Genomic DNA, 6,976 nt, shown 5'->3' with positions numbered 1-6,976 from the left:
ATTTGGCGTCACATGCAGTCCCTTCTTATTGAACGCAGTTATCAAACATCACGTGAACACTTTGCTAGAAGATAAACGAGTACATTTATCAGAAGACACCATTTTGAAGTTGAGGAACTCCTTTTACGTTGGCAATTGCGTAACTAACGTTGACACACAAGAAGACCTACAAGAATTCATCAAAGAAGCTACTGACATTTTTGCTGAACCTCAGTTAGACCTAGGATTATGGGAATTCACGATACTTGACCCTACTTACGAAGGAAAACACATATCTTCTGTACTGAGAATGATCTGGAACAGAGATGATGACACTCCACACCTCTGTCCAGAAAATTTGAAACAAGTTGACATAAGTTACATAACGAAGAGGCTAAGAAGCACAACTAAATTTGTTAAAGTGTGTAGGTACAAAAAGAAAGTTTAAAAATTGATTCTCTCGACTTGCAAAATTTATTGCATTAGTAAAAAATAGAACGTGTTTCTATCTTTCAATTTGATGTTTTTGTTAAGTTTATTATGTTTAATGCTCCAATTGTAATTATAATAATATCCAAGATAGTGGTGAAAATGTATTTTGGGTTGAGTTTCAAATTTATTCAGGGTCTTTATTACTCCTGGACCACACTGTATTTTTATTTTAACTTATAAGTGTTCTCATAAAAAAAATAGCATACTCAAATTTTTAACTTCTATTTCATGGCTCCTAGAGTACGAAAAAGTGGTCTCCCGTTTCCGTCCATCTGTCGTCTGTGTCGATCATGTGTCGATTTATATTAGACGGATAATCTCCAAAAACCTCTCGACCGATTGTTAGGTAACTGCCAAATTTTTGTAGAAGGTAAAACGCTGTCACCCTGAACTGTCGAAATCACGAATTAAATAGATTTATTTTGCTCTTGACCCTTAGAATTTTTGATTTGGTCAAAGAGCTGCTCCTAGGTGAAATTAGTTCTTTGCCAGATCAAAAGCGGCCTTTACCACACATCCACTCTTGATATTTTCATTACGTACACATGTTTTAAAAACAACATTTTTTTTTAAATATCTTTGTGAAAGGGATTTCGCACAAAAATATTGAATGGAATTAAATGAATTTTTATTTTTCATTGCATAATGAGAGAAAGTGTTTTATTTCACAAATTATTGTGTTACAATCAATTGAAATACGCTTAAAACAATAATGAAACACATCTTGAAGCAGTGACTGTGAGACAAATTTTGAAGTTCTTTCTTCAAGTGTGGTGTGGTAATAGTTTCAGTACAACAACAACAGTGAGTACTTAGTTTACTTATATTAAAACAATAGTAAATGACTTAATTTACACTATTCATTATTCAAGTGACTTAGTCTGCACTTGTGCCCATGTGATATACTTTCTGCTGGATTTTTAGAATATTAAACATGCAATACTGCTACAGCAGCCATTTTAAAATAAAACTAATTGCAATTAAACTAATACCTGTGCTCTTTCTGCTAGAACAAGAAACCAAGTGAATGTTGTTTTTGACTGACCACAAAACAAATCTCATCAACGTATCTTGATACAAATGGCTAAAACTCAGAACAAATTCTTGAATTTCAAAATGGCCTTCAAAAAATTTTTCGGACACTTGTTTTAAGGAATTAGATCGTAAATTAATAGCAGTGAAAGTATGTCCTTGAAAAATTCCAACAGGTAAGTCATTTATGAAATTGTCTTCGAGATAAATACTCAAATACTCTACTGTCAATCCGCTGAAGACGTTTCTATCCAATTTTCGAATTCTGTTAAATGAAAACCGGCATTGTGTTCTATTTCTTGTCAAAAATCTAAAAGAATTTTTTTCGAGATGTGTAATTTTATTATGTTCAAATTGCAAAGAACGTAGTTGAGGTAGATTTTTAAAACTAGCGGGATTAAAGCGCGTTAGAGAATTATTAAATAAATTCAAGTCTGTTAATCCTTCCAGATCCACAAAAGCTTCGTTTTCGATTACTTCAATTGAACAGATTAGAAGGCGTAGAAAAACTACTTTCAAATTCTTAAATGTGTGTCTTCTAATTGTTGTGATTTTGCCGTTGTAGATTGTAAGTGAGTCAATGAATTCAACGTTGGTAAGAAATGATGTTTCTATTTCCTGAACGTTGTCACTACGTATCTCCAGTGAATTAAGTTTCTCTGTAAAATTAAACATTTCGTTGCACAATTTTGTGTTATTTTGTAGATCTACTTGGACTATGTCTATATCAGAAAATTCTACCTTTATGATAACGTCTTCTTTTACATCACTGTTCTTATCTGTGACAAATGAGTAAGACATATGGCTGATTTCATGAATTTTGCACCCAATCCCACCAGCTAAAAGCAGCAGAAAATTATAAATTATTGTGGATTTCTTCAATAACATATTCAGTGTTTTGAGAAGCCCAAAATTGCCTGGTAAGTGTTAAGTATTGAGTGGAAATTCACTGTCGATGTATAATTGTAGAGATTTCTACAGCAATGTTCCAAATAACAGAAAATGATATAATCGTCTGCTCAATTATTTTACCAAGTTTTATGTTATAAGAAATTTCGTAATAAAAAAATATGGTATATAATAATGTAGTGTCACGCTATTAATGTATACTTCCAAATTTTTGCCAAAAAAAATAAATTAGTTTATTAGAAGCAATTAAATATTTCAAAAATACACAAAACTGCAAAATTTTGCCAGGCGTCCGCTCATTACAAACAAAAAATTACAAATGTATACAATAGTTCCACTAAATATAAAAAAAAATGGGGATAAGACAAACATCAACACACAGTAACATTTTCTACTAGTGATATACTGTAATAACAGGTCGTCATTACGTATTCATATCATTTGAAGGCCCCAGTGGGATAACCTTTTTTCTCTTTGATAGAGCTCTTGTGACAATATTCAAAACATGGAGATGATCAGAAGAACCATGGATCCACACAGAACCTCATTTACCAAGATTTTCGATACAACGATTGAACTTCTCACTAAAGAAAATCCAGACATGAATCAAGTAAGAAGCAATATACAAGTCCTCGAACAAAAAATGCAGAATATTAGGCAGTTAGATCAGAGATACCTCGACTTGTTACTTGATCAAAATCCTGAAGATGTCGATTTGAAGTGGAAACGCAGGTTAATTTATCAGTAGATGTCATACATAAAAACACACCGAGCACATCGTGGTGTTGCACTCAAAGTTGCTCTAAACCCCAACTAAAGTACCCACAGATAGAATTTAGAAAATATGGTGGTGACATTCATGACTGGTTGTCCTTTTGGGGTCAGTTTAGAAGAATTCATGAAGATTAGGCGCTTCCTAATGAAGAGAAGTTACAACTTTTCATACAAGCAACGAGTCCTAAGTCACAAGCACGCCAAATTGTTGAAAGTTATCCACCAGTGGGAGATAACTATCTCAAAGTTATCGAATGTTTTAACAAGACGTTTTGGAAGTCTAGGTACGTGAAATTTTACAATTAGTGTTGAACAACGTAACTAAATCGACGAAGCTAAATTCTTTGTAGGGTAATTGCCCTAGTAATGGACACTGCCCCAGTAATGGACACTGTTAATTGAAAAAATTAAAAAAATTCATAATTTGCGCCAAAATAACTTATTTGGGTACGCCATATGCTACAGTAGTTTAAGTCGCATATTCCGCTGTGATTTGACGTTGCTAGCTTCAGTACGTTTTCTGAAATAGAGATTCTTCAAGATAGCTGATGACAAAACAGCTGTTTCAAGTTGTCCGGTGCTTCGTTAGTTTAAATCTTGTAAGTGAGCAAACGTTGTGTGTAGTTGCTGTTGAGAACATTTGTTTACGTTTAATCTTTGACCAGGTAAGTTAAAAACAGATTTTTATGGTTGAAAACACATATTTCCTACAAATAACGATTTTTACGGGGGGTGACCAGTACTGAAACAAAAAATTAAATAATGTGTTAATAATGGACAGTGGGATGTCCATTACTAAACAAGAAAAATTCAGTAATGGACACCAGTCATCCGATGCCGATATTGAATTCTTACCAAGTTAAGATTGTTTCTAATTCAGGTACATGTGATTTTCTACAAAAGGGGAATGGAAAAAAAGAAGGAAAAAAAATTCGGAGGAAAACATGCAAAAGGCTATCCAAGCGGTGAAAGAAAATGGGCTAAGTAAAAAAAAGGCTGCCCAACAGTACCATGTTCCTCGTAGTACTCTAATCAGGAAAATGGCAGGAGATAGTCCATGTTGTAGAAAAATGGGACCTCCATCAGAGTTATCTGAAAATGAACAAAACGTATTGGTTTCATGGATATTGGCCATGGCGAAAAGAGGATTCCCAGTACACAAAACCAATCTCATCATGTCTGTAAAAAAATACTTGGAAGATAATGGTAGAGAACCTCGCTATTTAAATAAATCTAAAACACCGGGAAGATCTTGGTTTGAAGGATTTCTTAAACGGCATCCAGAAATCAAACAGAAACATGCAGAATCTTTGAGTAAAGCTGTTACCCAAGACCGTATTCATAGATGGTTTGATGAAATTCTAGATTATTTCAAAGAGAATAACCTTCAAGACATCCTTCGTGATCCCACCCGAATATTTAATGCATATGAATCTGGATTCATGCTTTGTCCTAAAAGTGGAAACATTTTAGGACCAACCAAATCAAAAGAGGATTTTTATCAAAGAGTATCTGCTGAAAAAGAACAGATTACTGTTATGGCTACATTTTCGGTAGATGGAAAGATAGTACCACCAATGCTTATCTTTCCATATAAAATGTTCTTTGTCTTTATCACTTTTATACAGCAGTTAAAGTATTGCACTTAACTATATTTTATACTTACCTTCTTAATCGCCTTGATGAGTTCTCCTCATGATTTTCTATGTTTAACTAAAATTTAAAAAGAGTTATAATGTTTTAATCAAATTATTTATCGTACAATGGACCTTTACAGGTGTTATTTTGAAGAAGGATGATCTAGGAGCCGAAATACAGTCTATGACCAGTGCAGGTTTAGGTGTATGGAAGTGGCCAAGCAAAGAGGATATTCTTTATTATTTCAAAGAAGATATTGTATGTGTCATAGACGAGCCAAAGGTTAAAAATACTAGAGGCCATTTTACTGTTCCAGAAATGAATAAATATGAATAAAATTAACATTTTTCCGAGTGTCCATTACTCGCCCACAATGTGTTCATTACCTACGCAACTGTGTCCATTACTGGCACATTTGATGTAGTATCACAATATAAAATATTAAAATAACAATTATTGTTTTACGTAATTTGTTTACAGACTGTTAGAAAGTGCACTAAATAAGCTTTCATCTGGTGTGCTACAAATTGATTTTGACCGAATATTAATAATAATAAGTAGAGAGCGGAAAATATGCAGCAAAATTTTGAGAAATATGATCATATGATATGCACCAAATTTATGCAAATATGCAGTAACTTTCTTAATATATGCAGACATATGCAGTTGCATATGCTTCAAAAATTAAAAAAAAAGCTTTAAAGCGAACTAAATTTATTTATAAAATACAAAAACAGGTTTCCCGAGCTTCCGTTTTAATACAAAAAATACATAAATCACTTTGTATAGTGTTTAATTACATCTCACTAACAGATAAATCATGTTTTTAAAGATAATATTCTTATACAAAAAACTAAATATGAACAGAACAAATTAAAAAATAGTAGTAATCCACTATTTAATTACTATTTTGGTAACAATTTATTTTTAATATTTTTCGAAATATTGTAACAACAAGTTTTTCCGGTGATTCTAAAGTAGGTAGGTATAATGTATTTGTAAATATGTAGAAAAACTGCGTACTACATCCACACATTTAAAAATACTTACCGGTTTAGGGCAGGCGCGACAAAACACAGTTCGTTCTTGAAGAATAAGTTCAGGAAAAGGTTTAATCCATAAATTAATTTGAGTTATCTTCGACATATTGATACACCTGTATCGCTTTAAATGCTTTCAATACAAACTCACGATGAAAAATAATAGTATAACGTCTCTTCGACCACCACTAAACGTACCATTAATACACTTAACTAACAAACAAAAATATTGAGAATGAACGGTATTTCCAAAAGTAATTAGGGCGCGAATTTACCTGGAAGGATAGCTTAACACCCAGTGGTGTCTCCAAACTACCATAAAACCCAAACCTTTCCTAGTTATTTGAAGCTCAGAAGAATATTTGCAATATGATTCATAAAATTTCGTCTTTCTAGATAAATGCCGATAGAATGACAATAATTTTTTTTTCAAATTAGCTCAAAAATTGATAAAAATGCAAAATATGCACCTGTTCCGTGAAATATGCAGCAGAAGGCAAATATATGCAAATATGCAATTTTTTTATAGCTGTATTCATTTTTAATTAACATGATTCGTCCACATTTTAAATATCAAGACTTATATGCAAAAAATAACGGATATGCAAATTTCATAAAATCCGCTCTCTAATAATAAGATTATTTAGATTTCAAATTTTCTCTTGGGTGTCCATTACTGGGGCAATTACCCTACGACCAAATTGAAGCCCAACTCCGATATTTAGAGACTCTAGGTATGCAGTCCGCACTTGTTCAGCTATGCTGTTTCCCCTTGTCGAATCATGCCTTCCAGAAGATTTGCTAAAAATTTGGAAAAGATCAACATCTTTTAAAGATGATGATAGTTCAAAGGTGCGTCTAGACCGACGCATGAGTTTTTCGCGCAAAGTTGAAAACGAAGAACGAGTAGCTCCGACTGCCCAGAAGCTAAGTAGAAATCTCTTACTGAACTAAAGAAAATCCTGTCGGAAAAAGGACGTTGTCATGCCTGCCTTACATTTGGACATATAGCCGTCAAATGTAGAACAGCTGCCAAACTAAAGTGTCAGTCCTGTGAAGGTAAATACGTAACCTTGATGTATTTGAAATCTCCTAAGTTGTCAAATGGAGAA

This window comes from Zophobas morio, unplaced genomic scaffold (assembly GCF_036711695.1).
Source record: "Zophobas morio isolate AGI-343-1 ecotype UQ-CSIRO unplaced genomic scaffold, CSIRO_AGI_Zmor_V1 ptg000030l, whole genome shotgun sequence".
NCBI lineage: Eukaryota > Metazoa > Arthropoda > Insecta > Coleoptera > Tenebrionidae > Zophobas > Zophobas morio.
This window is presented reverse-complemented; position numbering follows the sequence as displayed.